At 46.2% G+C, this 15,753-nt stretch overlaps 1 protein-coding gene across 12 annotated transcripts in view; it reads right to left on the bottom strand.

Moving 5' to 3' along the window:
* LOC144479160 (transcriptional enhancer factor TEF-5-like) overlaps positions 1 to 15,753 on the bottom strand; it is a 260,276-nt gene that overhangs the window by 243,092 nt on the left and 1,431 nt on the right. The window lies entirely within an intron of this gene.

The raw sequence follows: 15,753 nt of genomic DNA, 5'->3' as shown, positions 1-15,753 counted from the left end.
CACTAGGGGCAATTTGGCATGGCCAATCAACCTAACCCGCACATCTTTGGAGTGTGGGAGGAAACCGGAGCACCCGGAGGAAACCCACACAGACAACAGGGAGAATGTTCAAACTCCACACAGACCGTGAGCCAAGGCTGGAATTAAACCCGGGTCCCTGGGGCTGAGACAGCAATGCTAACCACTGTGCCACCGTGCCCTCCACCTTCGATCGAACTAACCAATTCAGTCCTTGCCCTGTCAGCTCCCAATTTTTACAAGCTTGCCTTTCTACAGAACTTGCAACGTTAACAAAAAAGCTCCTCAAGGTGCATCTGACCTGATGCACTTTAGGATTCGCGAGGGCAGACAAGCCAATGCTTGGCCACAGAAGTTGGTTTTAAGGAGCAGCTTAAAAAGGTGGACAGATGGGAGTTTGAAGAGGTGCAGCAATGTTCCAAAGCTCAAGACCCAGGGAGCTGAGGGCACACTTGCTAATAGCACTGAGCGATTAAAATCTGGGATGTGAAAGAATGGGAGTAGCGCACAGATATTGAGGATCTGAAGGATGTTACGGAGATAGAGAAGGGCCAAGGCCACAAAGGGGTTTGAAAACATAGATGAGAATAACAGATTGCCAGATCAAGAGGCAACACTTAGCTCGTGAGCCCAAGAGTATTGGATGAATAGGACCCGGAGAGAGAGTTAGGATACAAGTAATAGTGATGTATAAATTCTTTCTATAGGTAGAGTGGCTGGGCCAGTTTTCACGAAACAAACTGGTAAATTTTCAACTTTTGAACTGAACTGTCCACCGGCAACAAGTCAAACTTCCAGTTACCAAGAAAGCAGTGAGAATTCCGTCAATTACAACAATCCCACTCACCGATTGTACATTATTCTCAAAAGTCTACGAACTAAAGGTAAAAGCAAAGTTACCATAGTCCCAGACGTGACCAAAGGCTACTTCCTCCTTTGAGCGGGGGGGGGGGGGGAGGTGACTAGTGCTGATTTAACCTGAGGATCACCACACCTCAGACAAGGGGCAAGGTTGAGAAGGTTCATAAACAAGATTCATAAACATCCTCAGCTGGTACGGGAATCGAACGCGTGCTGTCGGCGTCGCTCTGCATCACAACCAGCCACCTGAGCTAAACCAGCACGAAACACCATCTCTGTTCCCCTGTTGCTATCTGACCTGTTGGGTATTTGCAGCATTTTATGTATTGGGTTTACTGGGTGGAGAAATGGATGAAATGTCTGAAAAGTTCAAGTCAATTTCAAAAGTCAAAAGCCGATTTGTAAAGTGACTCTCCAACTGCCTCACCCAGCCAGCCATTTTTATCAGTCTTGAGAGATATTATTGGCTCTCTGTACGAAACTGCAGAGATGGAACCCCTCACTTTTGGTCAAATGTATCAGTGCCAAAGAGAGGTCACAGCATCAATAGCCCCGGGCAAAATAAATGGGGGGGGGGGGGGGGGGGGGGTGAGTGAGAGAAATATATACCAGCCTAGTGTGTTCAGGGGTTTAGCAGCACTGGTCTCCTGGTCCCTGATCAGGCCAGCGGACTTAGGGCCGGAAGCCAACTGGTCAAAGACAGGGCACCAATCCTCAAGCTTTTGACACAAACAGGTACCACAACATTCCATTTGGTTCTAACCACAGTGTGTGCCGGAACAGAGGTATTCCCCCACTCTATTTCAATCACTATTAAATCATCCAGTCTCAGTGGTCCAGTATTGTTCACTCTGCCTGAACCAGGTGATGTGAAACTTGTCCATCTCTTGGTGCCAGAGTTCACCCTTAAACTCCACATCCTGTTCCATCACCAAAATCACAACTCCCACCCGATCCACATGAATCAACGCTGCCCCTGAAAAAGGATCATGAACGAAGCCCAGTCCATCACTCAAACCAGCCTCCCATCCATTGACTCTGTCTACACTTCCCGCTGCCTCAGCAAAGCAGCTAGCATGATTAAGGAACCCATGCACCCTGGACATACTCTCTTCCAGCGGGAAAAAGATACAAAAGTCTGAGGCCACGTACCAACTGACTCAAGAACAGCTTCTTCTTCCCTGCTGCCATCAGAGTTTTGAATGAACTTACCTTGCATTAAGTTGATCTTTCTCTACACCTCAGCTATGACTATCACTACATTTTGCGCTCTCTCCTTTCCTTCTCTACGAACAGTATGCTTTGTCTGTATAGCACGCAAGAAACAATGCTTTTCACTGTATGGGACTAATACATGTGACAATAATAAATCAAATCAATAAAAACCTTGGTCTGAGTTTTACTACTCCATTAGTCCACAGATATCTTTCCTTTCTGGCCTCGGCATTCCAGAAACCTCAATGTCATCTGACAGAGTAGCATTTGCCCATTCCCCATGTCCTCACTGCCCCACAGGGGTTTCCCCAAGCCCCCAACACATTGAACTCTCCATCAAATCCTTCCTCGGCCTTGACTCTCATTGTATCCCTCCTACCCCTTCTGAGCGTGGAATCCTTGGAACCCTGACCCCCTCCGAGCGTGGATCCCCAACCCCCTCCCCTCGCCCTTCATCCTACCATTGATGACACAGCCTTCTGCCTCCAATCGCAAAGCCCATTTCTTTATGTCCATTCCGCCTCTCTCTGCATTTTTAAAAAATGATCATTGCGAAAGCAGCTTCACCACAGTAGAACATCCCGAGACACAGGAGAGTCGGCAGACAGACTTTGAATCTGAGCCGCCAGGACAGATGAGCAAACAATTGATAAAAGGAAAAAGCGTTTTGGTGCATCTTCGAGGAAGGAGCGACTGAGTGGTTTAAAGCAGTGATTTGTATAGAGTTTAGAACCTAGTTAGCTAAAGGCATGGCCAAGAACGCACACAAGAGGCCAGAACTGGGGTAGTACAGAAACCTGAGGGTTATGTGGCTGGGAGATGGTTAGAGAAATAGGGTGAAGCTACTGAGGGATTTGCAAACGGAACATGAAGATTTTACAGATGAGGCATTGGCAGCCCAAGAGCCAGAACAACAGCCATTTTCTCACCAAACTTTTGGTCATCTTGTCTCTGACCTCTACTTAATGTCTTCCAGCATTGTCCACTTTCCCCTTTCTCTTATCAATGTCTGTGTACAAAATGCCTTCTGGCTTTCAGATTAAAGCTACCATATAAAGGTTTCACACTTAGATCCTCTCAATATTCTATGGCTGTATGTTATATATGCACAAATATGAATGTAGGTATGCATTAAATACTCACTAATGATTGTATGAAGTCAAAGACAACTTTCCACTTGTGTGGACAATGAAGCTTTATTCTATTTGATTCTACCTCTGGGACTTTCCGTAACAAAGGTCAGCGATTTTTGTGGAATGCACCAAACTATTTGCCCCAGTAACCAAAAGTGTTTTCTGCTAAAACTCCATGCTCCATGGGTCGATAGTAGCTTCATCTGCACCCTGCATAAAATCAGACAATACTAATAAAATATCAGCAGGCTCAGGCCTGGAACCGTGTGGGGGTGGAGACACCAGACTACACTAGGAGATGTCCAGAACAATCAGTGCATTGCCACCAGAGAACCAGAGTGTGTGCCTGATTCTGAGCAGCCAAGAGACATGATCCTTAACGTCAACCCTTTGGTCACTTGTCCTAATCTCACATCAAATTTTGATGCAGCATTGTTAAGGCAGCAGCCTAAAGAAGATGCATTGCTGTCATCCAAATGGACATTCCTGAAGGACAGGGGAGTCAAGAGATGAGGGAGGCACAGTGGTTAGCACTGCTGCCTCACAGCACCAGGGACCCGGCCTTGGATCACTGTCTGTGTGGAGTCTGCACGTTCTCCCAGTGTCTGCATGGGTTTCCTCCTACACTCCAAAAGGTGTGTAGGTAGATGGATTGGCCATGCTCAATTGCCCCTTAGAGTCCAAAAGTGTGCAGGTTAGGTGGATCAGCCATGGTAGAATGCGCTCCCTGGGGGCTTGTGAGTACATATGGCACAGAGGTGAGGATGTGGAGATGCTGGCGTTGGACTGGGGTAAACACAGTAAGAAGTTTAACAACACCAGGTTAAAGTCCAACAGGTTTATTTGGTAGCAAAAGCCACACAAGCTTTCGGAGCTCTAAGCCCCTTCTTCAGGTGAGTGGGAATTCTGTTCACAAACAGAGCATATAAAGACACAGACTCAATTTACATGAATAATGGTTGGAATGCGAATACTTACAACTAATCAAGTCTTTAAGAAACAAAACAATGTGAGTGGAGAGAGCATCAAGACAGGCTAAAAAGATGTGTATTGTCTCCAGACAAGACAGCCAGTGAAACTCTTTATATGTCTTTATATGCTCTGTTTGTGAACAGAATTCCCACTCACCTGAAGAAGGGGCTTGGAGCTCCGAAAGCTTGTGTGGCTTTTGCTACCAAATAAACCTGTTGGACTTTAACCTGGTGTTGTTAAACTTCTTACAGAGGTGAGGACCAGCTCTGGCTCAATTCTCACACTGAATCCGCCAGAGAGGATCATCCAGGATATCATCCAGGATTCCCATTCCTAATGATAACACAGACACTTGCCCCGAAAAAGGCACTTGCCTAGCTGCCAGTGGAGCTGAATAACTCGACAACACTCGCTCTCCAGGTTCACAATTGGGCAAAGAGCAGCTGAAGTGGGTGGGACTAAATCCCAGCAAGAGCGTTGGGAGAGGAGGGGGGAGAGCAGTAAAAGGAGGAGTGAAATAGCATTTTCCTTCACAAATACTAGAAGCCAAAATAATACTGAGAAGCAGGCAGCAGGTAGCTCATTGCCTGTAGTTTGCAGCAACTGATGGATAGAAATCACGCACTGGGTAAGCACCATTAGACAGGGTATTTAATCAGAAAAGGGGAACTAGTATCAAAGATATTGCAATGACAGTGGGGACGTTAGTCTTAGGCTGGACCAATCAAATTCGCAACAATAGTTTGTAGAACAACTTCACGAGAGGCACCAGAGACAGTTTCTTAAAATATCATGGAACCAACCAGAGAAGAGGTTATTTTAGACCTGGTCTTGCGTAATGAGAAAGGGTTAATTATTAATCCCATGGCAAGAGTCTCTGTCAGGAAGAGTGATCATATGACAGAATTTCACACTGAATGCTAGAATGATGTACTTGAGTCTGAAACCAGATTCTTAAACCAAGCACAAGAACAAGTTGGGTAAATCAGATTGGCAAATCCAATCAAAGGACTGAATGGTAGATCAACAATGACAAAAACAGTTCAAAAAATGTCTCATAATTTTCCACGAATTTTGATTCTATTGAGAAATAAAACTCCGCCTGATCCATCTGCCAGGAGATTAACAAATCTGAGAATCGGGAGAGTTTTTTTTTTACAAACCAGCAAAGCTTTACCAAAAGAATGAGAGCAGAGGCAGGCAATAGAATGAGAGTAAATTGCAAAAGCTGCTTCAAGTGTTTTAAAAGGAATGTACAAGAAACCTATAGATAGGGGGCAAGGTGGTGGCAGATGGAATATGATGAGGGGAATTGGGTGGTTATTGACTTTGGTGGGAAGAATGGAAAGATAGACTTTCTGGAAAATGGTGAATAACTATTAAGTGCTCAGAGGGTATTTTGGCTCACATAACGTCAAGTGAATAAGCAGGTGCAGCGGCACAGTGGTTAGCACTGCTGCCTCACAGCACTAGGGACCTGAGTTCAATTCCAGCCTCAGGTGACTATATGGAATTTGTACATTCTCCCCGCGTCTGTGTGGGTTTCCTCCCACAGTCTAAAGATGAACAGGTTAGGTGGATTGGCCATGGTCAAAGACATGGTTCAAAGTTTATTTATTAGTCACAAGTAGGCTTACATTAACACTGCAATGAAGTTACTGTGAAAATCCCCTAGTCGCCTGTTCGGGTATATTGACAATTGAAAGTCAACATTAAGGAAGTCTTGCTGCAATTGTATATGGCTTTGATGAAACCACCCCCAGTGGTCTTTGTAGTTTATGGTCTCTGTACTTCAGGAAGAATAGACTTGCCTTAGAAAGGGTGCAAAGGTTTACAGGATTGATTCTTGGGATGAGAAGGTTATCCAATGGAGGAGAGTGGACAGTCCTGTTCTCTCTGCAGTTTAAAGTCAGAGGTGATCTGAGGATCACAGGAATTAGGAGAAGGAGCCATTCGGCCCCTCGAGCCTGCTCCAGTGTTCAATAAAATCATGGCTGATTGGATGAGGCCTTTCCTGCCTTGCCACCCCACCATTACCCTGACTCCCTTTTCAATCAAAAATCTGTCCAACTAGCCTTGAATATATTCAATAACTGCTCACTGGAAGAGAATTCCAAACACTAATGACCCTTAAGAGAAGAAATTCCTCCTTATCTTGGTCTCAAAATTTATTTATTAGTGCCACAAGTAGGTTTACATTCACACTGCAATGAAGTTACTGTGAAAATTCCCTAATCGCCACACTCTGGCACCTGCTTGGGTACACCGAGGGAAAATTTAGCATGGCCAATGCACCTAGCCAGCATGCCTTTCGGATTGTGGGAGGAAATCAGAGCGCTTGGAGGAAACCCACGCAGGAGAACGTGTAGACTCTGCACAGACAGTGATCCAAGCTGGGCATCGAACCCAGGTCCCTGGCACTATAAGGCAGCAGTGTTAACTACTGTGCCACCCATAAGTGGTCTTAAGAACCCTCTTATTTTGAAACATGTGCTCCCGAGTTGTAGATTCCCCCACAAAGGGGAACAACCTCTAAGCATCTGACTCCAGCCCCTTCAGAATCTCACACTTATTCTTCTAAAAAACCAACCCCCTCTTAAACAATGCGTCTAGACACCACCCTTCCCGGTTGACCACTAACTGAGAGAAGGGCACAGCTTAGCGTGGGAGGGAATCATATCAATCCAGGGAATATCCAACTTCCAAATTCCTCAGCTGTGTCGAGACTGATGGTTTGTTGTCAGCCAAAGTGGCATTAGGAGCGCTTTCATTGGCCTGTTTATCCCCAGGCTAGGGAGGAGTCACCACTTACCGGGAAGGGAGGGGAGAAGACATGAGAGGGGGAGAGAGAGGGATGGGGGCGGGGGAAAGAGAGAGAAGCAAATGAAAGAGGTTTATATTTATGATGCAGTGAAAGATTCTGCTAGGAGAGACAATGAAACAGGAGAGAGACGGTAGGATGGAGGGGCAGATTCCACACGGTCATACTGGCCTAAGAAGCAAAGTCTGGCAAAACATTAAGTGCCTAAATCGACAACTATTCTCCGAGAAAGACTTCATGTAAGAAACACAAGCATGTTAATGGCAAAACCTCCCTCTTACACACCCATCAACCAGAACCCCAAGATGATTAGTCACTTTTTTTTTTCAGAGGGGTCAAACAAGTTACAGGCCCATCACCCACTAAGTGCCATATACTGGGAGCAAGGGCCAGAACAAACCCACAGGATAGTCCAGCAGCATGGCACCTACTGGTTGTTGTTGGAGAACAACAGATCCACTGGCCATGAGAAAGGGATGGTTGGGGGGCAGGGGAGGGGTGGGGGAGCGAATCTTCATCCCAGCCTCCTCAGACCGGGTGATTCATCCCAGAATCAGGTGCATGCTTCCTCTGCGAGATTCTTTAGAGTCAACTTAGAAAATGGCTGCCCTTTGGAGGATGGTGGGGGGGAAAACCCACAACAGGGGCTTGCAACTGTGGTAAGCGGAGGCACAGCGGAGGCTTACTGGGATGCTCTGGGTGCCACAGTGGAATGTAAAAGTGGTGGAACGCTCGAAATAAGGGACTGGCCTCCCAGGAAGAGTTGCCAAACCTCTACAATTGGCCTGGGGTCTCCAGGAATTGAAGCTCAATCCCCAGGACAGCGGTGGGTAAAACACTGGAGAAAAATCATCCGGACATGAAAAAAAATTTTTTTTGTGGTTTCTTTTGAAGATTTCACTACACCAGATATGAAAAGTTATTGAAAATAGGGGAAACAAAAGGCTCGTTGGCTGAGAGTCAAACGCATCAGCCAATGGGGTAATGAGACTTTTTGCTTTCCAATTGGTGTAGGAAGGCAGTGTGTTACAAAGATGGATGTGTTGTCTGACCAATGGCTGGAGTATGGGGGGTGGGGGGGGCGGCTGAAACCTACTATCCCCCCCCAGGGCACCATGGAGAACAATGTTGGAATCTTATTTCTCAGCTTATCCTCAGGGCACAGGTTTGGAATGGTGAATAAAATTAAAAGGGGATCCCAAAGCGTTTGCCAATATGTTGGGAATCACACTCCATGACTCCAGGGACATTACAAACCAAACGTCCTTGACTTGTGTCAACGGAAAGACACAGCGAGTCTCTGACACATTGTGCCCAGCTTAGTTACATGGACGTAAACAAACAGAAAACGAGGTTTGCCAAGGGGCTTCTCGGTGATGGTGGTGCCCCTTTGAGAAAAAGGGGGGGGGAAAAAAATAAAATGACAAAGTTATAAATAACTTTGACACAAAGCAAACAGCCAGGGTTTTAACAAGCTGCTTAAACGACAAAGAATGCTGAGGTGGAACCTGATTGAAAAATGCACTGAGACAGATAAGAGGAGACTCAGGGTTGAGGTCTGTTACAGCGAGCGTAGGATATGCTGCCTCATTTCAGGCTTTCTTTTTAAAAAAGAGTCAATCTTGTTCTGAGCCAGAGAATGTGCTGAACTCTGAGTAACCACTCTATCACTTCCTGCAGTTTCCGCACTCCAATGTGTTCAGGAAACAATTGAAACCCCAAACACTCAGATTCTCACTGCAGATTAGCCGAGATTTCTTCTTTCAACTGGTTCATCCGATTAAATATTACTACATACCCGCATCGCTGCAAATCTAACCAGATGCTTATCTATTTTCCCCCACTGGCCAAGCTGCATCACCATTGTTTAGCTTTCCTTAACAAGAATCCGGAGCCTTGTCAGGCAGACAGCCACTTTGCAGCTTCTCCAGCTTGGAGCAAGTGATTGATAATCAGATTCTCTCAGCCTCACAGCCACACTCAAATTCCCACCTCTCCCACCGTCCCTCCACCCCACTGTTTCAGAGTATACCCCCCGACCCACAATCTTACACAAGCATATGTGGGTTCAGAGTGCAGGGTCAAAGCCCAGGGTCAGGGCCACGGGGACTAACGCCCAGGGGTCAACGTCAGGTTCAGAGTGCAGGGAGGCCAACGCCGGGTTCTGGGGTCAAAGCCCGGGGTCAGAAGGCAGGGAGGCCAGCGGCGGGGGTCAGAGTGCAGTAGCCAATGCTGGGGTCAAGGGTCAATGCCAGAGCTGGAGGCCACAAGGGACCAACGCCCGGGGTCAGAGTGCGGGAGCCAACGCCAGGTTCAGGGATCAACGCCGGGTTCAGGGTGCGTTTGCAACGAATGAGGGACAACATTCTGATGTGTGAAGATTAGAGAGGAGGACTGAACAGGCCTTTGACTGCTGCAATCCCCGAGGCTGAACATTCTTTCACTACTACGGATGATATCACTTTACAAATAGCTTAAACATTAGTTTAAAAACTTCAAAAAAGCACCAATGCTAATTAATATCTCCAAAGGAAATTATGAAAGGAATTAAAGTGAGTTATCATGTAATTAGGGGTAAACTTCACTCTGACACATTTCTAACCAGTCAGCACCAGAGCTTTTTGGTATCCCAGATACCTGTGGATAGAAGCAGCAGTAACAGAGAGGGCGGGGAGGAAATTTAGCTTCAAACATCCAGTGCTGCTGTTCCCTTTGTCTCGGTGATTAACCCGACTCCACTGGAGTGGTAGTTAAGGAAAAGGCAGGCTTGCATTTATATAGTGCCTTTCTCAACCTCGGGAAGTCCCAGAGCGTTTTTTAAAAATTCCTTCACAGGATGTAGACCCACAATGGTAAGGCCAGCATTAGGCGCCCATCCTGAACGGAGTGGCTTGGCCAACCGTTCCAGAGGGGTATTTAAGAGTCAACCACATTGTTGTGAGTCTGCGGCCACATGTAGGCCAGACCAAGTAAAGATGGCAGATTTCCTTCCCGAGTGAACCAGGTGGGTTTTTGCGACAGTGAGAGCAATGGTGACCATCAAACTGACTCTAAATTTACATTCCAGATTTATCGAAGAATTCCACCGTATGCCATGGTGGGTTTGAACCCACGCCCCCAGAATATTAACCTGGGCCTCTGGGTTACTAGTTCAGCGAAGCTACCACTAAAAGTGTTTTACAGCCAATGAAATGTAGTCACCGTGATAAACACAGCAGCCAACTGTACACAACAAGCTCCCAGAAAGCAAGTGTGTAAGAACCAGATAATGCAGACTGAAGAATCAATGTTGACCAGGGGAGCAGGGAGGAAACCACCTCTTCCCCCCCGCCCCCCCATGTTCTGTCCACCTGAGAGGACATACAGGTCTCAGTTTAATGTCTCACTCAAAAGATGACACCGCTGCACACCCTCAGTCGAAGGCAAATGGGAGTCAGACAAGTGTAGGCAGGGGAGGAGGAAAGGTTAACAGTTGCCCTGCTCCAGCTCCATTCCAAGACAATAAGACTGGGCTTGGCACGTCACTGAACATTTCCCAAGCAAAGGAGTCTATTGTGACATTCCAGCTCAGCAAGACTCGCAATTGGAGGGTCGGAACGAAATCCCAGCCTCCATCAACATCCCAATTCTTTCCTTCCTGGAGGTAGCATTTCTGCAAACTTGGGTACTGGAGGGTGGGGGAGAATTCGGAGATGCAGGCTCCCTACTCATCATTGCGGCACGTCGTTATCCGATAGCAATGTCCATCAAGCACACCACCCCAACCTTCCCACTAAGGCCAGGGTAGAAAAGGGGCAACAAGAAACGAGTGTGTGCAGTGGCATGGAATTTCACCATTCTGTTCTATTGGCTCACTAGGGTCCATGAAGTTCCAGCTTTAAATTCCTGTCTCTGTTCAGCTAGTCAACTTCAAATGGGACACCAGGTCTCGCACCATCCCAACAAGGAGTTATACTACACCATGGGAGCAGGTGGACTGTGGCGGATCAAGATGGCGGCTCACCACTATCTTCTCAGGGATAATTAAGAATGGGGGAATAAATGCTGGCTGAGCCAGTGATGCCCATACCCCAAAAATGAATTTTAAAATAAAAGAGCAGTTATACAAGTGACCCTGAACCTTGGAGAATCAGTCCATTAATACCAGGAAGTGTACATGTGGACATCAGGCAAGGACACAAACAAGTCCATCCAGGATGTCCATTCCCCACTCACTGTCTAGGTTCACACATGAAGCACGGTCACAATATTTGTTTATTAGTCACAATTAAGGCTTACGTTAACACTGCAATGAAGTTACTGTGAAAATCCCCTAGTCACCACACTCTCATGGGATCACACCTCAGCTCCAGGAGAGATGGGGGTTTGGGTCATGGCCACGGAGAGAGATCAAAGGATAAAAACACACCTCCGTGGCTGAAAGTTGCAACAGAGGGAAATCACAAGGCAAATTCTGTCCTCAGCTCCATGCAAAATGAAGCAAGTTATCCAACCTGCTTTGATTTATTTACAAACTGAGCGAATACACACTCTCTGATTTAGGGGAACTTTATTAACATAAAGCACTTCCTCAGAGATACAATCATCCTTTCATTTCTGTGCAAACTCCCTACAGAAACACATAAATAATCACTCCCGACCAGACTCCCACAATTCCCACTCCCCCCGCTTCACATTACACCAGATATTCTTCTCCACACCTCTGTTTGAAGTCGGAAAGACATGCTGGTCAGGGCCTCTGATATTCGGGTAAGCGTTCTCCAAGGCGGCCTTCGCGACACACGACAGCGCAGAGTCGCTGAGCAGAAACTGATAGCCAGGTTCCGCACACACAAGGACGGCCTCAACCGGGATATTGGGTTTATGTCACACTATTTCACATAAATATTTCTGCTTTTTTCCTCCTGAGTCTTTATCATGCGATCCTAGAATCAGAATTTATGTCACACTATTTGTAACTCCCACAGTTGCGTGGACCTGCAGAGTTTCACTGGCTGTCTTGTCTGGAGACAATACACATCTTTTTAGCCTGTCTTGATGCTCTCTCCACTCCCATTGTTTTGTTTCTTAAAGACTGGATTAGTTGTAAGTATTCGCATTCCAACCATTATTCATGTAAATTGAGTCTGTGTCTTATAAGTTCTGTTTGTGAACAGAATTCCCACTCACCTGAAGAAGGGGCTCAGAGCCTCGAAAGCTTGTGTGGCTTTTGCTACCAAATAAACCTGTTGGACTTTAACCTGGTGTTGTTAAACTTCTTACTGTGTTTACCCCAGTCCAACGCCGGCATCTCCACATCAGGGTACATTGGCCATGCTAAATTCTCCCTCAGTGTATCCGAACAGGCACCGGAGTGTGGCGACTAGGGGATTTTCACCGTAACTTCATTGCAGTGTTAATGTAAGCCTACTTGTGACACTAATAAATAAATAATTTGGTGTGCAATATGAGGTCTTCTGTTCAAATAAATAAAATAAAAGACACTAACTCCAGACTGGGTTAGGACAACATGGGCCTTTGGTCACCCTTCAGTGGCTCACCCAAGTGGCCAGTTCCCGTGATTGAGCCAGGGCAGTGCGTGTCAGCAGGCCCGCAGCCTTCTTCACTCAGACCAGGGCTTATTAACCATCGCTGGATTGTCTGAACAGTTCTAGTCAGCTTCAACACTGCACGACTTACCCACGGGACAGCTTCAATCACACAAACAATGCTAGGACAGAGTAATTCTCTCTATTCTGCAAGATTTGACTTCAATCCCACAGGCTGAAGTGATCTTAACATGATTATCAATAGGGATCGAAGACTCACATAGATGCCGAGATGAGATCTCCCATTCAACTGCTAAAGGTGCCCAACACCAAAATGCCAAGATCCAAAATAGCAATAAAAATCCCATCATCCATGGTATGCTGCAATGCTCAGGCTTCAGATCGCAATGCACAAGCAAACTAAATTCTGAGGAATCTGCAACTTCAGAAATATGCCATCTTCTGTGCAACGGAATCGCCAAAAGATGCTAAAACAGCTCACTAAATCTGACCGGGGAAGTCCCAGGTTTGGACCCCCTCACTTTAGAGTTAATTAACCTAAGCTGGGCCTGCATTAGGGGAAACTCCAACTGCCCTCAACACCCCGAGGCAGAGTGGGATACTGGGATAGTATAACAAGCACATTCCCTATACCGAGGCAGACTGGGATACTGGGATAGTATAACAAGCACATTCCCTATCCCGAGGCAGACTGGGATAGTATAACAAGCACAGTCCCTATCCCGAGGCAGACTGGGATAGTATAACAAGCACAGTCCCTATCCCGAGGCAGACTGGGATAGTATAACAAGCACAGTCCCTATCCCGAGGCAGACTGGGATACTGGGATAGTATAACAAGCACATTCCCGATCCTGCTCTCCATCTAGTGATCTGTAATACAAGTGGTAAATTCCCACATCTCAAACCTCTCACTGTCCAATCACTATTTCCTCTGCTCCCTTGTTCTCAATGTTTATTTCAGGGCAGGAGGGACAGTAATGAAGATTTCAGCTCACTGGCAGAAGGAATAGGGGAGAGATGAAGACAATTGTATTACTTTAAAAACAGTGAGGTCTGATGGTCTGATAAGCACTGCCTGGAATGGTGATGGAAACACAAAGAACAGTGACTTCCAAAGGGGATCTGGATAAATACTTGGCGTGGAAATATTTGCAGTGCTATGAGGAAAAGAGGATGGCAGTGGAACTAACTGAACACGGCTTTAGAAAAACCAGCCCAGACACAGTGGACCCAATGGCCTCATTTTGTGCTGTAGGACTTGACAAATCATCAAAATTTATTTGGGATGCCAACTTGCATTCAGAGTCAATGACATTTACCACTTAGTAAGAAGTCTCACAACACCAGGCTAAAGTCCAACAGATTTATTTGGTAGCAAAAGCCACCAGCTTTCGGAGCGCTGCTCCTTCGTCAGGTAAGTGGGAGTTCTGTTCACAAACAGGGCGTATAAAGACACAAACTCAATTTACAAAATCTCAGCTGACATTTACCACTTACACAGACTCATCCAGTTTTATCTCTGAAACTTTCAGAATAGTGAAAGACCTGGATAGAGTAGACGTGGGAAAGATGTTTCCATTTGTGGGAGAGAGTGGTTACAGCCTCAGAGTAAAGGGACAACCCTTCAGAACTGAGATGAGGAGGAATTTCTTCAGCCAGAGGGTGGTGAATCTATGGAATTCATTGCTACAGAAGGCTGTGGAGACCAGGTCATTGAGTGTATTTAAGACAGAAATAAACAGGTTCTTATATAAAAACAAAATACTGCGGATGCTGGAATTTGAAACAAAAACAGAAAATGCTGTAACATCTCAGTAGGTTTGACAGCATCTGTTGACATGATGTGGAGATGCCGGCGGTGGACTAAGGTGGACCCAGTAAGAAGTCTCACAACACCAGGTTAAAGCCCAACAGGTTTATTTGGAATCACGAGCTTTCGGAGGACTACTCCTTCGTGAAGCGCTCCAAAAGCTCGTGATTCCAAATAAACCTGTTGGACTTTAGCCTGGTGTTGAGAGACTTCTTGCAGCATCTGTGGAGAGAGAGTAGAGCCAACGTTTTGAGTTTGGATGGCCCTTTGTCCGAGCGCTCTGGCGAAGGGCGATTTAGACTTGGAACGTTGGTTCTACCCTCTCTCCACAGAGGCTGCTGAGATTTTCCAGTATTTTCTGTTTTATGTTTCAGATTCCAGCATCCGCAGTATTTTGCATTTATCCAAGATTTCTCTGTTTATAATAAGGAATGGGAAGGTACCTGGCAGACTGACAGCTGAGTTCCAGCCTGGATAGTTGAGAAATTGAATTTGGAATGAATTGCCACACTTTACCACACACTCACTGTGAGGCATTGTGAAGAAATCGGTGATGGAAGAGGGGAACATCTCTACTCCATGGGGCAGTTTAACCTGCCTGGATGCGGCTGGTTTGAGCCTCGGCACACGCAGGAGGGAGTTGGTTTTGCGCACGGGATGGTGGTGAGGGGATACCGAGTCCCCTCAAGGGTGAAAATTATTTATACCTTGTGGTTTGGGGGATTTTCTTTAAAGCAACATTTCTGTCACTGACAATATTGTGTCCTTGATGCAGAAGGACACAAAAAAAGGGGAGGGGGGGGGGGGTAATGAATCCTGAGCTATTCCTGAAGTGTGAACACTCTGAATCTCACCCCTAACATCAGGGATTTACTGTAACCAGCGTGTAAATTGATGAAACCAACAAAGCTCAAATCAACAAACACAGGCTGTAATCTGCACGAAATTCACACATCATAAACTACATAAAGCCATTCTCAGAAGATTTAGCCGGCACACTTGCCATGAAATCAGATTCCAGCTTCGAAATCCCGGCTGTTCAATTATAATGTCTACAGTAAACACCATCAAACTGATAGTTTCGCTGTTACATTGCCAAGCGGACTAGCTGGCGCTTCAGGAGGGCAGCTGGGGCGGGGACGGGCGCTAGACAAACGTAGAGCCCCCCCACCCCCAAATTCCATTATTACCGCACCCCAATGATGCACGCACATTCGGGGAGAAACCACGAGCTCATTAGGAAATAACTCAAGGGTACATGAGTAGGACAAAATAAAAACTTTTTTCATTGACACATAATATATAAAAACTGGGTAGAGAGAGAGACAGATCCTAACAAGGACACAGTGTTCGAAGCACAGACAAGTTGAGT

Source organism: Mustelus asterias, chromosome 25, assembly GCF_964213995.1.
Source record: "Mustelus asterias chromosome 25, sMusAst1.hap1.1, whole genome shotgun sequence".
NCBI classification, from domain to species: Eukaryota; Metazoa; Chordata; class Chondrichthyes; order Carcharhiniformes; family Triakidae; genus Mustelus; species Mustelus asterias.
This window is presented reverse-complemented; position numbering and strand designations above follow the sequence as displayed.